The sequence below is a fragment of the Desmodus rotundus genome, chromosome 10 (genome assembly GCF_022682495.2).
Source record: "Desmodus rotundus isolate HL8 chromosome 10, HLdesRot8A.1, whole genome shotgun sequence".
In the NCBI taxonomy this organism is placed as follows: domain Eukaryota; kingdom Metazoa; phylum Chordata; class Mammalia; order Chiroptera; family Phyllostomidae; genus Desmodus; species Desmodus rotundus.
The window spans coordinates 80,025,734-80,045,250 of NC_071396.1; the positions used below are offsets into that span (position 1 = coordinate 80,025,734).

At 39.2% G+C, this 19,517-nt stretch overlaps 1 long non-coding RNA gene across 1 annotated transcript; it reads right to left on the reverse strand.

The window, feature by feature from the left end:
* Positions 1 to 6,672: 6,672 nt before the first annotated feature.
* LOC139440302 (uncharacterized) lies at positions 6,673 to 13,768 on the reverse strand. The gene is made up of 2 exons (XR_011650437.1): positions 13,546 to 13,768; positions 6,673 to 7,656 (listed from the first exon to the last, which is right to left on the reverse strand). It is a non-coding gene; the product is annotated as an uncharacterized lncRNA (long non-coding RNA).
* Between the last annotated feature and the right edge of the window lie 5,749 nt (positions 13,769 to 19,517).

The following is a 19,517-nucleotide window of genomic DNA, read 5'->3' on the forward strand; positions in this document are numbered from 1 at the left end:
GGTGGTACAGCTATATACCCCCCCCCCCAATAGTGCATGAGATAACCAGTTTCTCCCCAGTATTTGATACCGCCTTACTGGTTTTAATTTGCATTTTCTTGATGACTAATGAAGTTAGAACTGTTTTTTAACTTTTATTGTTAGGTCTATAGGTAAGCTGGAAGTGACTTTTCTACATATCATGAGATATAATTCAATATTTTCTACTAAAAGTATTTCACACTGGTCCAGAACCATTTACTTAAAAAACCATTTTATCTCTTTGTATCACTGTATCATCTTGCCTGTAAATCAGTTTGCCATTTAGGTGTGTGTGTTTCTGGACTTTATTATGTTCTACTGGTCTACTTGTTCATCCTTAAACCAATTTCACACTGTTTTAACTGTGATAACTTTGTAGTAAGTCTGAGATGTAATAATGTAAGTCTTCCAACTTTGTTCCTATTTAAGACTGTCCTAACTGTTTGGGGACCTTTTAATTTTTTTACACATTTTTAAGTGAGATTGTTCCTTTCAAGAAATGACTCTACCAATTTGACAAGGGTTGCATTTGATTTAGGAATAAATTAGGAAAAATTGATATTTTTAATACATTGAATCTTATAATACATTTACAGTATTAAGGTCTTAATTTCTCTAAATAGTTTTATAGATTTCTGTCTACAGACATATTTTGTTGATTTATTAGTAGGTGCTTAATATTTTTGATGTCATTGTTAATAATATTTTTCTATTTTATTTCCAGTTGTTTGTTGCTTTATATGGAAATAATATTGACCTTGTGTCTAACAGACTCGATAAAGGTACTTATTAATTCTAATGATTGTCTGTAGAATATTTTGGATTTTCTACATCAACAATGATAAATTTCAAGTATTCTTTTCCAATACTTACATCTTCTAATTCATTCTCTTGCCTTATTGCACCAGGAGCTCCCACACCAAGTTAGACTGAAGTGATTACAGTGGCAATCCTTGTTTTATTCTTAAATTCAACAGGAAAGATTTTAATATTTCATTATTAAGTTTGTTGATAGCTATAAGAATTTTGTGGGTTTCATTATCAGATTAGAGAAGTTTTCTTACATTGTTTGCTAATTTTCTAAAAGTTGCAATCATAAACAAATATTAGATTTTATTAAATGCCTTTTTAAACTAGTTAACCATATGATTTTTCTTTTTTACTTAGTTAATGGTGAATTATAGTGATTAACTTTCAAATACTAAGCCAAATTAGATTGGAATTAATCCAATTCTGTAAGTTTTGATATGTATAACTCACATAAACAAAACTTTTTCAGGGTCCTGAATATTTTTGAGAATGCAAAGACTCTTGAAAACAAAAAGTGCAGAGGTTGCTGAATTAATAATTATCTTTCAAATTCAAGGAATGTGTTTGTCATGCCAGGGTGAGACAGGGGTGATACAGCAATCAAGTATTTGTGATCTTTTCTAAACTGAGATATAATTTTTATTGAGATACATATCATTACATAAGTTTCAGGTATATAACATAATGACTTGCTATGTGTATACATTGTGAAATGTTCACCATAGTGTGGTGAACATTATGTATGGTTGTATCACCAATCATCATACATACGTTACAAATTTTTTCTTGTGATGAGAACTTTTAAGATTTACTCTCTTAATTTTCAAATATACAATTAGAAAGTACTTACTTTTTAATTTTAATCAGTAAAGACTCTCACACTCCCACCTCAAATGTTAAACAAACAATGCTTCACTTCTCCCTCCCCAAGTATTATTTTATTAGAGGAAAGCATTTTGCATTAGGAGGTTCTATATGTGATAGGATCGATAGGATAGTGTGACTATGTGGTGGATAAACTGGGACAACAGTAAATATGAAGCGCTCTGGCACTTTGTCCTCCACCCTAGTGCTTTTCGTAGGTTAATAAAGTTATATCTAAGCAGGGTAGCGGAATGCTTAGGTACCAAATCACTCTCACCTACCAATATTCTGATAAGCTAAAATGAAACAAATCTCAGCCAGCCAGTATTTCTCAGGGCCTGTACGAAGCTTTCTAAAATGATTAGAAATATGCTGAGCAGAACCATACTAAGGGACCTACCAAACTGAATACATTTGAAAACTAACAAGAGGTGTTTGTCAAATGCACGCATATGGTACCTTGATAAAATCAGTTTGTCGTTTTTCCATCATCACTTTTTTTCTTGACTATTTGCAGAAAGAAAACATTAAATTCCTCTTGGACACATCATAAATGACTCTTTGCTTTCCAATGGCAGGGAAAAACATACCTTGTAGTAAATAATAGGTTTATCCTCCAGTAAGGATTTTGCTTTCCTTTATTTAAACCCGAAAGTGTATTACTATGACATCATTTTTATGTTCAAATGGAAGTTAAAGAGACAGCTGTTGGTTTTTTGATATTTATTTGGTTTGTGTATCTCCAAAATGTGTTTTATTTTTCCTTGTAAGTACTTTTAAATATTACAAAGGAAAAATATATATCTTTTGGCCAATTCTCAAATTTTGACCCTATTCTAGGAAGACTGGAAACTTGAAACTTTATGCATTATAAAATACAAAGGCTGTGATGAGTTTTTAATGTAACTGAATAGATGAAAATTAACCAGATAAATTAATGGAGATTTTACTACCATTTAGTGAACCTGAGTTATAAAGTTCATCAATTTTACAACAACAAGATTGATGATAAAATATTTCCTGAAATTCTATATAAATTCAAAAAATACATATTAGTAACACCTCAGGAGAAATACATAAATAGGTGACATTTTTTAAAAGTATTCTTTCAGTTAAAATTGAACTAATCGTTTTCAGGTCATAAGGTGGAGCAAATAATAAAACCGTGCCAACAAACAAAAACAAGAGCAAGGCTAACTTATGAATTCTGGATGCTGGTTTTGCCCCAAGAGTTAACTATAAATTCAGAGCTTGTTAAGGACAGGTCTAATATAAATACCAGGCCCTCACATTGCAGGCATCTCTTGGGTCCCCCTCTGGGGTGAACTTGAACTTGCCAAGGATCACTAAAGAATGTTTGCAGAATATGTTCATCGGAAAATTGAACCGTTGAGAATCCCTAAGGCAGGAAAAGTGTTTCACGTTCAGATGAGTTTGGGAACTACTGAACACTGGGAAATATGCCTCATGGAGTTCCGAGTGCCCATTAGTCCATCATGATCCCTGAAAACCCTTCCAGGGAAGAATTCTGTTTGATTTTATGTAGCCCAGCATGTCTCCACATTTATACTACTGATGAGCCCTTCTTCGTGTAATTTCTATAAAATATTCCTGTAATTCATGTTCTGAAGACCACATTTTCAGAAATATTGACCCAGGATAAGAATCTGCCTCTTTGGACTACTCCCAGCTGGGAAAGAGGCAGGTGACTCCCCTCAGGTAATTCTCTGAACTAAGCAGCTCTGGGAGAGCCTTTCACCTCATTCTCTTTCTCCTGCCTCTGCTCGCCTTGCTGCAACCCCACAGCAAGCGAATTCCTCTGAGCTCAACAATGTCACCATGGTCCTTTCTGCCTTGACTTCTGTGCAATTGTAATATTTCATACTAAAGTAATCTATCTGTGTAGTGATTAACTACTTAGATGAAATAAATAAACTGGAAAGAACCTAAGTCTTCAACTAGGAAGGTCACAGCTAGTGCCTTTGCCACTTGCCTAAAGTTCTACAACCGATTAAACATTTTATGGGGAAGTAGAATTTAATAGAAAGCTCTAGCCAGCACTGTGTTGTATTTGGATCAGATTACGCTACCTTTAAATTAGAAAGTCAATTCCAACCCTTTTATTTCCAAAATGGGAGAGGAAAGAAAAAATGTCAACTGTGGTAGAAAACAAAGATAATATGCAATAGAAAGCCCAAAATCAAAGCTGGCCTGCTATGTATCGTTTTGTAGATGGTAGTAGCAAAGCATATAATTATAGTCTTCAGGCCAACGTTATAATATCTCAGGGTTACATGCCATTAGTCAGATGCCAAGTGAATTGCTTGCTGTGGGCATTTGGATGCCCCCTCAAGTTTACTTATGTGACTGTTAGAAAAAGAATTGCTTGTGAATTCATTAATTCATTTCCTTATGACCTCACAATGAAACATTTTCACATCTGCTGGTTGTTATCCTCGATGCTCACTTGGAATTTTATCATTTGCTTTATGTCAAAATTGTCATCACATCCTGGTCTTTACGTTTCTTTTTCATTAAGCACTAATTTTAAAACACTCTCCCATTTACTTCAGTGTCATAAAGTCCAAGTTTAACTCAACTGAAAGGAAGATAAGCCCACTCCCCATGTTTCCCTTCTTCTTTAGGTGTTCCATCAGTCTTCCATTTACATCAGTATGACTCAGATACAATTCCATAAACACCTCTCATTTGGCTCCCTGTGACTACTCACCATTTGTTTGTGGCAGATGATGACCATCACCACCATCGTTATCGTCATCTGCCACCAGCAGGCGCTGAGCACTTACAGGGTGGGTGCCAGTAGAGGAAGACCAGTCCGTTACAGCACGGAGAGCCCATGCACTCCTCGATGAAGCCAGGAAGTACTATCTGGACATAAACAAGCTTTGTTTGCGGCCCTCCCCATGATTTGTTGCCTGAAATTGCTCCAAACATGTAATTTCTTGAAGCTCTCCTTTCTACTTCTCTAAAATGTGAATAATACTCATGCCTGCCTCTCATCAATCCCTATGATTTTATAGGAAATCATACAACAAAGTATAAAGCATTTTAGAAACAGTCACTGCATCAGAAGATGCTGTAGAATTCTCTTTTTTGCTATAATCCTCAACTACTGTTCACATTTTAACAGCCTTTCTTTCATTTCCATTCCAGGCCTCAAGAGCTGACTTTCAATGCCAATATCACAAATAGAAAAGCAGAAAGTCCAGCCAAACAGCTGGGGCTCGGGGCCTGCATTTTGAAACATTACTCCTCTGAAAGCCTTGTTTTCCTCCTGAAAGGACTGGCTGGTTGACTAAATTAACTAAATTAACTGCTTGTTTTGGCAACATAAAGATAAAGCCTTAAATGGCTGAGAACAATAAAACCATATAGACAGGCTCATTTTCCTTTTTCCAGAGTAATTGTGGTTGTTAAAATGTGTGTCCTGTGATGTGCCTAAGTAAATTTAGTCAATTTAATTTTTTTAAACATCCAACCTGTTAAGGTGTTGAAGTACTGATTAAATTATTTACGTTAAACTTCTTGTTTGGTTTTAGCCCTTTGCAGGCAGTCCCTGTCTGTTCCGTCCACATTATTGGGGATTACCTATCTCCTTCCTTTCCTTTCTAGCCTCTTCTTCTAGGACCCTGCCTCTGCCTTCTCACCTTATCTCAGGGTTGGTACTGAGCAGGATCAGCTGAGGCAAGGAAGAAGCAGAGGGAGGAAAAGAATGCTTACCCCACAGCAACTCCTCCCTGTCACTGCCCGAACTCCTAAGGATAATTTTGGTCTCCTGTAATTCTCAGGTTCCGGGCACGTTGCTTTATCCTGTCGTGACCCTGCTCTACTCTGTAACCCAGAACCTCCATCCTGCCTCAATTCCCTCACAAAATGTTACTGATAGACTCATTCAAGTTGTGCTCTCACACAAACCTTCATGTTGGCCCACTGCACACAGAGCCCAACTGGGGTCACGACTGCAAGGCTCCATTTTGCCTCCCGAGTTGAGGTGCGAAAAGCAGCACTTTTCAACCTTTGGTCTCACTTAAATACCTGAACATGGGACAGTCTAGACCACTCCTTCCTTCAAACTCTCCCCCAATTGACTTTTTTAAGGTATATTTTATTGATTATGCTATTATAGTTATCCCATTTTTTTCTCCCTTTTATCACCCTCTGCCCTGTACCCCCCTCCTTCTAGCATCTTCCCCCCCCCACCACATTAGTTGATGCCCATGGGTCATACATATAAGTTCTTGGCTTCTCCACTTCCTATACTATAACCTCCCCCTGTCTATTTTATCCCAATTGGCTTTTGGCAAAACTTTTTCTCCTCTCCATGACCAATCCTTTCTTCTCTCTTCTGCCCTCCTCTTGCCCCCTCTCCCCTTCCATGTTGGTGTTCCATTAATATCAATCCTCCCTTCATAGCTTCTTGCCCCCCAATCCTGCCCTGGGTGTTCTCACGCAAGGTGACTATGTTCTGTACACATCTTCTTACTAAGCCCCAGATGCACATACTCAGCACCTTGTCAGATCAACCTTGCTCAGGTCCGGGAGGAGGATGAGCCAGTCGTTGAAGACACACTTTCCCTATGGTGGGAAGGATGACCAGAGTGCCTCACTTCGCTACGTAAGTAAAGGCAGGTAGTACTTCTTCCCAGGGCAATGTGTGTAGCGGCAACTTTCAGGGGTTGCCTGCAGTTGTGCAGTCTAACAGCTTCTTGCCCAATAGAATACACAAAGCTAAAAGAACAGGTTGGTCCATTTGCAGTAGAATCACAGGGAGTTTCTAGCTAGAAGACTGAGGCCTCCTACACACTCCCTGCAACACTGAAAACCGCAAAGTGTGCTAGAGGGGTGCCAGTCAGGGACCTGTGTGAGAAGGAGACACAGTTTTCCTGGAATAGCATTTCCAGCAGGCTGTGTCTTACTTAGTTCGGGCTGCATAACGGATAGCGTAGGCAGGATGGCTTGAGCAACACACATTTATTTCTCACAGTTCTGGATGCTGGAAGTCCCACATCAGGGTCCCACAGCAGATGCAGTGTCTGTTGATCTGCTTCCTGGCTTGCAGACGGCCTTCTTCCTGTTGTATCTTCACATGGTAGAGAGCAGAGGGAGGTCTCATGTGTCCTCTTTCTATGAAGGTATTGATCCTATTGTGAGGGCATCGCCCACATAACCTAGTCCAACCCTAATTATATCCCAAAAGTCCCACTTTCAAATACCATCAAACCAGGAATAGGATTACAACATATGAGTTTTGCGGGGAAGGGACAAAAACATTCAGTCCGAAGCAGCATCACAAGATAGGTATCAATTGGACAGGTCTTTGCCCTGAATTGTAAGGGAAGATAGTGATGTTCTGGTTCCCAGAACTTACACCAGCCCAGCATTCCGGGAATGGAGGACAGGGGAAGAAGGTTCTTTCCTAACCCCCCTGCTCTCATTTATTTCTACAATCCTGCACCTGGAAATTCTGAGAGATTTACAATGTCCTCACACCAGACATGGGGTTTTATACAGGTGAGCCATTGTTTACATGGCTCTCTGGACTCCTATGCTCGTAGCTCATGCTCCAGTGACTAATCTTGACTCATTCCCGGAAACTTCAGTCTATTCTGTTTTCCCCTAAAGTGACATCTTTTATCGTCTCTTCCCCTCTCCGGATAGGTGAGAATGCCTCTCAGATCTCCTCCCACAGTCCCCAGAACACTTTACTCACAATGTAGTAACAGGGTTATTGTCTCTCACTTGATGTCATTTTGCTAAGAACAGGACCACATTTTACTCATCTCCATACCTCTAGCACTGAACAAGTGTTCTTTACTTGTTTGATGAATGAATGAATGAATGAATGAATGAAGGAGAAATCCATGCATTCCAGCTTGGTCCTTATTTGTTAAAGGCATGTGTACTTGAAGAATAAGAGGAGCTGTAACTCAGCACATGGTCCTGCTTACAACAGGGGAGGAAAGAGACAATAGCCAATGAAAACCACAACTTCGTTGTTCAATACATGCACGATACATAGACTACATCAATATGACTTACCCAGGACAGCCAAACAAATTAGATGAGGAGGGAAAACAAGATAGGTAGTATTTTAGTTGCTAAGTACTATTTCCCACCCATTAGCCAGAAATTGAAAAATTCCTTAAGACAACTTGGTGGAAGTTGGAGTCACTAAAAAAGCAAAAGATACTGATAAATTTAATAAAAATATAGGAAACGCTGAGTTTGCATTATATACATGCTCCCTGTGGCTCAGTTCCATTGAAAGTTTATACTTAACACTTTTTAATTGGGTTGTTTGTCTTCCTGGAGTGGAGTTGTGTGAGTTCTTTTATATTTTGGAGATCAAACCCTTGTCAGAGGTGTCATTTTCATATATATTTTCCCATACTGTTGGTTCTCTTTTCATTTTGTTGATGTTTTCTTTAGCCACGCAGAAGCTTTATAATTTGATGAAGTCCCACTTGTTTATTCTTTCCTTTATGTCTCTAGTTCTAGGGGACATATCAGTGAAAATATTGCTGCGTGGAATATCTGAGATTTTCCAAACAACCCAATTAAAAAATGGGCAAAGGACCTAAACAGACACTTCTCAAAGGAGGACATACAAGGGCCCAGAGACATATGAAAAGATGCTCAGCATCATTAGCCATCAGAGAGATGCAAATTAAAACCACAATGAGAGACCACTTCACACTGGTCAGAATGGCCATCATAACCAAATCAACAAACAACAAGTGCTGGTGAGATTGTGGAGAAGATGGAACCCTAGTGAACTGTTGTTGGGAATGCAGGCTGGTGCAGCCACTTGGAAAACAGCATGGAATTTCCTCAGAAAACTAAAAATGGAACTACCTTTTGACCTGGCAATCCCATTGCTAGGATTATACCCTAAGAACCCTGAAACATCAATTCAAAAGAACCTATGCACCCCAATGTTCATAGAAGTATAATTTACAATAGCCAAGTGCTGGAAGCAAGCTAAGTGCCCATCAGTAAATGAGTGGATCCCAAAACTGTGGTACATTTACACAATGGAATGCTATGAAGCAGAAAAAAGGAAGGAGCTCCTACCCTTCACTACAGCATGGACGGATCTGGAGAGCAGTATGCTAAGTGAAATAAGCCAGGAGGTAAAACAAAATACCATATGATCTCTCCTATAAGTAGAACCTAATCAACAAAACAAATAAGCAAGCAAAATAGAACCAGAGACATTGAAATAAAGAACAGACTGACAGTAACCGGAGGGGAGGTGGGAAGGGATAATGAGGGGAAAACGGGAAAAGGCATCAAGGAACATGTACAAAGGACACATGGACAAAGCCAAAGGGGGAAAGGATCAAGGGTGGGAGGTGGGGGAGGGTGGGGAGAGGGAAGTGGTGGGGGAAAATGAAGACAACTATAGTTGAACAAGAATAAAAAATAGAGTCTTATGCTTAACAGGTTAGGTAGAATAAATAAGAATTCACAAGTGATAATCCTATATAAGAACTAATAAAATGACCATACACTTTATCTACACATTAACAGTAATAGCAAATATTTTACTATACATCTGTTCTATTGTTTTGGCAATATTTAGAGAAAAATGTAACACAGCTCCTATGTTTCTTTTTCATACATTTTTCATTTATCCTCACAGTTTTAGCCAAATATTTAGTATATCAATTATGAAAAAAATAGGATACTACCAGGTCCTAATGTATTATAAAAACAGTATTATTATCCATTGTCACTTTTCTTTTGCTTGCTTGTTTTCATTCCTTGCATTTTCTAAGTCCTTCTAAATTGCATAAATACATACTTATCATTTACCTTTTGTTCTGTGACATACCCTTCATTGATTTTTATAAAACTTGAAGTTCCATGCCAAATTGAAGAAAATTGCCAAGGTTAGAAACACATTCTTCTTATATGAGTTAAGAGAATCTTGAAATTCAAGGTCATTTTTTTTCAGGCAAGCTGAATATTTCTAAAATTTTAAGCTAAAAACAACAACATCAACAACAACAACTAAGAGAATAGACCTGTAAGTTGGATGGAATGTCTAACCTTAAATCCATCCACAATTCATTAATTCATTCTGTGTTCTGGGCAGGTCTCCCGGGGTTTTACTCAGAGAATTTTTATCAAGAGATCAGCAGTGTCTTTCCATTTATATACTACAGGGACATCTAAACTTCAAAAATTGACCCACATGATGGAACTAGAATAATTTAAAAAAAATTTTCAGACCACAGCAATATGTGAATAGCAGTTAAGTTCTGCTGAAGATAAATTTTAAATGTATGAGGAACTAGGTCTCAGAAGCCAAGCTATTATAAATCCCCAAAGGGAGCGGCTCTATTGATTTAATCACAGGCACAGTCGAGAAACGTAACCTGCCCTTCAGGTGGACACAACTATACCTCAAAGAAATGAAAGAAGACTTTAGTAACGAGAAAGGCAATATGATACCTAAAGCATCCATCTATTCATTCATTCTATAAACATTTAATGAATACCCATACAGGCCAGGCAGTTGATTGAAGACTTGGGAATGAAAAATTACCAAGATACGGTTCCTGACCCAAAGAACACAAAATGCCAAAAGAGAGAATAAATCAGGTTGAGCGAGTATGAGGGTAGGGTAAAACAATTTGAACAGAGGAAAAAAATAGTGAAAAATGACTGGATCAAGCATAGCAAAAGTTTCTAAGGATAACTGAACCTTTCTTGTACCAGGCTCCATGCTAAGTTGTTTGTATACATTGATTCACTTTGTCTTCCTCATCCTCCACGACAGAAGTTACTTTGACTATCCCATTTTATACATGAGGAGACTGAACCTCAAAAGAGTTAAGGGATTGGAGAAAGGTCACAAAGCCAGTGAATAAAAAACCAGTGTTTGAACCAGCTCAGTCTGGCATAACACGGTGCTATAATGGCAACAGTATAATGGCTTCTCAATGCACGTAACTGGTAAAATATCCATATTTAGAATACATAAGGAATCCCTACAATCCAGAAAGAGGAAGACATCCAAAATGAAAAACCAGGTAAATTGCATGACCAGAAATTTCGGAACCTGGAATAGCAAAAGAGCATTCAAAGAGATGCTTAATCCGGCAGTGTTGAATGCACTTGAGACCACATACGTCTTCCGCCTAGATCATCCTGTTTCTATGTATACAACCCTGAGAAACTTTCATGTAGGAACACAAAGGATTACATTTAAAGCTGTTAACCACTTTGGAAAAGCAAAAGGCTAGATCAACCTAAATGGATTTCAAAGGGAGAACATTAAAAAAAAAATACATGTCTATGGAATAGTATGGAACTCAGAAATGAACAAAGTTTACCTATACATGTAATAAACCTCAGAAACATAATGATGAATTTAAAATGTGAGCAAAAGACAATGTATCATATAACAAATGTATGTAAAACCACACACATAATAACTGTAGCTGTGATCCACAGATATCCATGTGCAAATAAAGGCATATACAAAAAATGGTGTGCAGGTGAGTGGAAAGAACACATCAAATGTACAGAACGTTCAGATACTTATGAAAATCCTGGACGATAAGGTCTCCTTCTAAAATGTGATAAAATAATAATAAGAAGAAGAATAGCAATAGCTAGGTTTTTTAACGCTTATTACTTCCCAGGTATTATTCCCAAGAACTGTAAAAGTATTAGCTCACAAAAATGAGTTAGGGACTATTGTTACTCTATTTTACAAATGAGAAAAACTGAGCGAAAGAGGGTTAAGGATGTGTGTCCTGATCACAGAAATTTTAGCTGTTGAATATGACACTGCCAGCAGTTTAACTGCATAGGCAGTGCTCTTAATTATTTTAGTTTTAATGACTACAATATATTGTATTGTAACCCAAGCCAGTGATACGTTAGGAGTCAGCAAAAGTGCTCAGAATTGAAAATAAGATATGTCAGAATCTGTAAGATATTTTGGAGGAGGGGGGCACATCTGTGGCTCAATTACACATTGGACATCTGCAAATCATGACGAAGACCATCATCACAACCATGGCGGACAGCTCTCTGCCTCCATTGACCTCTTTCCTCGGATAAATCAAACTCAACTGTGAAAGGAGGAAATCAGGTAAAACATAAAAGGGCAGTCAGGATAGATCACATCTGTTATTAAGTGCCATTATACATGTAATCACACTTAATGTTCAACTTTGAAGTAGGTATTACCAGTTTCATTTTATAGATACGAAAACCGAGCCCCACTGCCACACACTGGAGCTGTGACAAGAATTCACCTAATTCCTAGGTCAATGGTCTTCCCACTACATCATCTCTAAAACTCGTCCGGTGGCTCTCCCACCTGATGATCTACTTACATCAGTGTTTCTCTCTCTAGCTAGCAATGTGACAATTATGCCCATCTATCTACCTTAAAAACTCAGTGTGAGTACGAGAGACAGTATGACTCACGACTACACACACAAGAGGTGCCTTCGAAATCTTATAATTGTTCCTTTTAGTTTTCAGACATGAACACTAAGCATCTTCGTCATCAGATATGTTTTGACGCCTATTTGAGGTTGGATGAGTTCCCAATGATGGAGGGAGTCTTTATTCTTTTGATAAGATATAAAATTTGTTTGAAAATAATTGATTTTCCATTTAATCTTGTTTCTACTTTTCCACTTGTCTGAAAATGAGCAGGTTTTTAAACACGTGATCTGTACCCCAACACTTCATCTTCCACTCTGGGCACCTTCCTTCCTACCACAAGCCGTCTCTTGAAACTGAACAAGCATGGACTTTCTTTCCCTATTTTTCTGGTATTATTTTATCTTCACAGACAAAGCAAGTCTTTTTCTATGATACTTGAGGGAAAGAGGAGAGGAAAATACATGGTTGTTGCTACTTCTCTACATTTATCAAAGCCCACTAGAGTTTGTACCAGCTGTGCAAATGCACAATAACAATTAGAAGCAAAGGGGCTTTTGAAGTTAGACAATTTTGAATGTGAATCCAAGATCCACTATTTACAATATGAGTGACTTTGGGCAGATAACTCTCCAAGCTTTATGCCACTTTAAAATGAGGATTCTAAAAACATATATATGTAACACATCTAACATTTTTGGCTGGTATACAAGAAGTCCTCAGTGAATGGTCATCCTTGTCACGATGTTAGCTTCCAGAGTTGTTGGACTGAAAGGTACTTAATGGTCACACTAGTTACACCTGAACATTTTATAAGAGAAGGGCAAAGTAGCATGTCCAAGGTCATACAGCCAGCTAGCAACAGAGCCGGGACTGGGACATAATCTCGACTCTGTTGTAGGCTCATTCCCTTTGAGGACTCTCATTTTCTCCTGCTGTTTCTAGTCATTCGACAACAGTGTGTCTTTTTCTGGTTTCTAACTCTTTACTCAAAAAAGTATTTTTATTCTACCAATGATAAATATTTTTTTGGTAGTACCCATGACATGTGAGATCCATTTGGAATTCTGATAACTCCAGAGTTCGCTCTTTCTTGCTCTGTTTCTGTCATATATGAACTTGCACATAGTATTTGGAGGTTTAAAAAAATCATAAGGTTATTTCTGGTTGATCATTGCTTTACAACCTTGAATTCTTCAGGCTTCATGTAATTAACTTATCAGAAGAATGGTAACGCTGAAAGAAATTTTTTCTGAGCACAGGAGCATAGGAGAAGCTAGGAAATTTTTGCAAGAAGTTGCCACAGTAATAAGCCTATTGCTGAGCATAGGTTTATTAGAAAGCAGAAAAAAAAAAAACACAGTATGCTGCATGCTGACTTCATCTTCATTAAACATTCATACTGGAAATGCTTACCTTGTCTACAGCCAAGATGTTATCCTTTGCAGAAGGAAAAAACAAAACAAAACAAGAACCACTAAGCCAAGATGCTGCAAGAGTTCCAGTGCTTCGGCAAAGCAGTGTTATGTAAAATCTGCAAACATGTTAGTCTAAGCATTTTTGGCCTTCAATTTCAAATGCCTCGGGGCCGGGCAGGATGGTGAGGGAGGAATCTCAGAGAAGAATGAGTTGGCTTGCATTCTACCATGCAAAGAGATGTAAATAAAAATTGAAGGGGCTTTTATGCCACTGCCATCATGGTACCTGCGTCACTTGGCCTAATAAGTTAAGAGGATTAGTGCTAAAGCTGCATGAACTTTGAAACAGCCGGATGAAGCTTTGTGCTTTCCAGCTGAAATTGGTCCTCAGCACGATCTCTCTGATTGTCAGGGTTTTGGCAGCCTGACTTGGCTGCCAAATTCTCCAATGCGAGGTCTCATCCCCTGGGTTGCAGCACTGCAGGTCCTTTATTTAGTTTAGGTACAGGTGTAGAGAGCTAGATGGGGAAGGAGCAGGGAGCAGCAAGGAGGTCAAGGTGAAAGCCTTAATGTAAAATATTCCTTCTTCATGCTTTCTCAGAGATCACATGGTTTAATCAAATTAAAGTTAAAAAACAAGAACACCCAGCTGTTGCATCCTGCTATGGCTTGAAGAGTCAAAAGAAAACCCTTCTCTCTATCCATTTAAACTAGAGAGGACTTCAGTGGGCATTAATAAACCTTTCTTATAGGAACAAAGGCATCATGCTGTGTGGCTCATGCGGAGAATAAGTTTGGAAATGGAATGGGAGCTAGCAGTAAAATGGCTCTTCCCTTAAGAAATACCTAAAATGACTACCATTACACTTCAACTTAGCAGAAATGGAGTTTATCACCAACTACAGAGGTACCCTGAAGACTCTTCCCAGCACAGGCTGATTACCACATGAGCTGAATGATGCTGGATGTCCAGGAAATAGAGGCACACACGTGTCTGGGTATCTCAGTGTCCCTACGGATATTTGACAGCTCAAAGGCATAGTTGTAGGACTGGCCTAAAACATACTCCCAGAAAACGCAGGCTAAAAAAATCTTTAAGGCATGCCACCTCCAGAGACAGCTTTCATGGTGTCTTTTGCTGGGGATGCCAATGGTTTGGAATGAGTTTATATGAAACACACCATTCAGGCAAGCAGCTGGGGAACCTGTCCCTGTGACTCTCCTGGGTGTCTTTGAAGCTTCTGCTTCTGCCTCAAGGATATCGAATGACTCAGACCTTTCTTTATCTCCCTAAGGGGAAAAGAATGAGAGAACTGCTTAAATGCTTGAGCCAGCACTACATCTCCACAAAAGACTGCAGCTGAGAATAGCAGTCAGTCCAGCAAAGAAAATTTTCAAAGGATCAGTAAAACTTTCCACTAGAGGAGAAGGCTCCTGGATTTGGAACTTGTTTTCCACAAGGTGAGGATGATATGGATCATTTTGGCATACAAAGCAAGACAGGAAAAAAAGAAAGAAAGAGAAAGCCAAGGGCTACTTGATAGCTTTGCAGCATTAATCCAGAAATAACAAGGCTCTGTATTTTTATATTTCCTTCTGGTCTTTTGCCACGACCAATGGGTTTGGGTAATAACTGTCATATTCTCTTTCTCCCATCCCGTATCCATGGGTACTAAGTGAATTCAAGAGGAAACCAAGAGCTGGTTTGATAAAATAGAAAATCAGTTGTAGAAGCAATGAAGTTTTTAGTGGAAAACATATTTTATTTTTAACAAACCTTGACTTCTCAGCTGAAGGAGACAGAAAGCAGGATCAATATCAGGGACTGAAATGCATATGCTCACCACAGATGTATTTTCATTTATAATTATGTCATGTGAAGGGCGTTACTGGGGCCCCATTCCAATGCACTGGAACACCCACCAAGCCATACTATGTGATTGCTGCTAATGTAGTTGTTAATTCTCTTTTGGGGACTTTCTTGCAAAGGACTTTTTTTTTTTTGCCAAAGCCAGCAAAGAAATCAAATGTATGTAGCATTGTTCAGGGGTTACTGAAAATCTGTACAATTTACATAGCTATTAAATTTATGTAGCTAATAAAATCCACTTTCCACATTATCCTAGCTTTTAATTAGGAGTTTGGATCTCAAGAATGTAGGTTGACTGACCAGGTAATTCTGAGTTCTGGCATCAGGGTGAACTAGCAAGTCTGTCTCTTGATGTCAACCCTCGCTATGCCACGTGGCACATGACCTGACTTGTAGTGTTTGAAATATCCAAGAGGGGTCTTATTCCCTTTTACCCAAACGTGTAGCCTTGTCCTATATGCAATGAGATTCCCAAAGAGCAGGGGGAGAGGAGAGATTTCACACGACTTAACTCTGAAAGATTGACTATATAAATAGATTATGGCCAGACCATATATAGGAATAGAACTCTGACCCATGGCCAGCAGCAACCAGCCCAAGGAACTCACCTTTATCTATAATCATCAGCCCAGGTAGCCAGGCTACTATAAATCGGACTTGGAAGTCAGACTACTATCTCTAATAACAATCTAGGAAGTCAAACAACAACTTTGGTAACAATCAGTCCCAAATGGTCAGTACTTGATTAATAACTGATAGCTTCCCTAATTTTTGACCCTGCTTCCAACTTTGGACCAGCTAGAGAAAGCCTAATATTCACCCCCAACCAATCACATAAAATACTCTGCTTCTAGTTAGCTCATCAACACAAAGGTTCTCTTTGTGATTCACTGATTCTAGAGAAAAATAGCCATATTGTTATGATTTATACACTTGGAAAATGAGGCAAAAGCACATGCTTAGGATTCAAGTAGTGAATCAGCATTGAGTCAGGAAAAGAGAAACCACTCTATGTATTAAAAACAGAGAGACATTCAGGAAAGGGTACCGAGGAGCTGGAGTTGCTGAGGTTGAAGGGAGGAGTGTTAGGAGAGGCAAAGAGGGAATGGCTGTTAATCTAAGATCGGAACCTACGGTGACTCCGAGACTGGATCCTCTGAGCCCCCAGACTGATGCTTCGATGGACCCACACCTGACTCCTAAGCGGAGGAATGGGAACTGCACTCCTGTTATGCTGCTGAATTGCCAGCAACAATGCCAGAGCCAACACCATTGTTATCACAGCCAGTAGCTACTACCTGAAGCATTCAAATGCAGCCTTTCCTTTTTTCACTTTTCAAGGCCCTGCCTATGCCTGTCATTGAGAGGGCACACCAGGAACACAGCTGACGCAGAAGCTTTGGGAAGTGTAGATGCAGTCTTGCAACCCCCAGTGTGAAAAGAAGGACAAGCGTGGAGCTGACAGAACAGATACTATTGAGCAGAGAAAATAAATATGTTTTGGCCTAAGCAAGATTAAAAATTTAAGGCAGAAGAATGTTCTGATTTATTAAACTTGCTCTTTAAATAAAATTTAAAAAGTTAAGTCCATAATATTAGATTGCTGTGACCCTGAACGTCCCTAGGAGGAAATGAGTGACAAAGGGCTAGGTTCTATCCTCCCCACTTCTGATATTACAGGTGTGGGACTGGGCCCAGAGTTGGAGGGGAGTGGGGGGGGGGCAGGGACAGACAGTGCTAGAGAAGGAGGAGCTTAAAAATTCTGAGTCCTGATTATAGGTGGGAGCTACAGATGGGAGCTGCATTCATCCTGTGCCAATGAAGCTGACACCTCACCTTGGTTTTGACTCGGCCTGCAGTGCTCTACAATAGCTACTCATGGCACATCCATTGGAAGATGTTTGCTGCCCAGGGAATCGAGGCCAGAACCTGCAGAATTGTATTCTGGGACCATAACTGGGAGGTGGTGGTAATAAATAATGGATTTCTTCTCCTTTGGGGAGTCCATTTACTTATTTCACTTAACCATTATTTATTGAGTGCTGAGCATGTGCTGGCATTATTTCAGGCATGGGGAATATGGTAGAGGAGAAGAAAAAAAAGCAGTCAAAAATCCCTCCCCGCATAGAGTACACATTCTTCAGGGAGGTGGTAGACAATCATTTAATTAAAAGGTAGTCAGTCTTATGGGGAAAAGAGCAGAAAGGGAGAGAGTTCAGAGACAGCCTTTGCCATTTTGATTGATTACATGGAAAGGTCTTTATTGAAGAGGTAATATCTGAGCAAAGTCTTCAAGTAAGTGTGTGAGGAAGTCACGTGAGCTCCAAGGGATGATTTACGCGGCAGAGTTCACAGGCCCTGAGGCAAAATATGCTGATGTGTTTAGCAAACAGTTCTGTATGCCTGGCGGAGAGAAACAGGGATGAGGTCAGAAAGGAGAACAAAGGTCACATCACAGAGGGTCCCAAGGCCATTGTACAGAATGGCTCTTTCCTGGAGGAGATAGGAACATGTTGGAGGACTCAGAGTGAAGGAGTGGCGTGCTCTGCTCTAGGGTTGTATGAGATCACTATGGAGGCTGTGTAAATCGGTGGAGAGAGACATGTGGAGATGCAGTGAGTACCGGTGAGGCACAGAGAGCAGTTCAGAGGCCACTGCAACAACCCAGGTGACAGATGGCTTGTAGTGGTGCTAGTGGAGGTGTTGCTAAGTAGTTTGTTTGCAATAAGTAGAAATAGGAAATTAATCAAGCTAGCCAGAATTATATCTGCAACACTCCACTGGAAAATACATTCTAAATATATCCCCTTGATGATGCTAGGTAGGCAGTATCATCTTTAGACCTGCATATTAGAACAAAATTCACTTAGATTTGCAGCCATGGTGCCCCAGTTGCTTTTTTGGCTAAAAATGTGTTGCTTTTGGATTATAATTAAATAACAAAATGCATTCCACATGAAGCACCTATCCTTTCCTTATAGTGCGTTTTTCCAAATGAGCACCCTTTTGACAGAAAATGGTTTTGTGAATATTTACATTGAGCTTATTTTTAGCACCCACAGATGAAAATAATACATAATGACAAAAAGCTACAATAAAAATCAATAATGCTTGAAAATGCCATATTTTACCAGTACAGCAGCAGTTCCACTCAACTGGAAAGTAATTGCAGGTGTATGAACAAAAGCAAATACTTACAATTCGCTGACCATATGTAGGGTGCATAAGGTTTCACAGACCCTGTGTCATTGTCATGGAAATGGCCCCTGGAGATAGTGAAACCCAAGGCAGACAGCTCTGTGATATACCGTATTCAGCCAGAAGTCATTTAAATATGAAGATCATTGTCAACGGACAGATAGGAAAACAACAAAAGAATTCGGATTAGAAATAAGTGCTACATGATTAACACGACCTAAGCATGTGGTTTACATGGGTGGAGGTGGAGGTCATGGACTGTAATTTTCCTTGAAAGTCAAGGAATGCTCCAGCTCACACCCAAGGTGGGGACCTGAGGTAACCACTCCCCTCATTAAGCTGTGGGTTCTACCACACGGCTACTGCTAAGGAAGCTGACCCTGAACGTCACCACTTCCAGGTCTCAAGCCAGCCACACATCTGATCAATTAGCAACCTCCTGGAGCTAACAAGGTATTTAAAACTTATTGCCCCTGATAGGCAAATGGCAGTGTTTCCTTAGAGAGTGAATTCTTTAAGAAGAAAATAAGTAAATCATACTGTCTAGTATTCACATTTTCCAAGTCAGACTTATAAAGAACAAATTTATGTGAGATATTTTAAGTACTGATAATATACAAGAGGCATTAACACAGCAGGGTGTTTAGTGCATGAACCTATGATTTTGATGAAAAATCTTTAAGGAATTTATTTAGAGGTGTGATTTTAATTTGAAATGTTATGTTTATGTAATATTAGAACATATAAATCACTGGTTCTCAAACCTTAGCTTGTCTCATAACCACCTGGAGGGGCTTGCGTGGCCCAATCCCGTTTCTTATTCAGTGCATCTGGAATGGAGCTTGAGTATTTGCATTTCTAACATTCCCAGGAGTGCTGACACTGTTGGCCTAGGACCACAC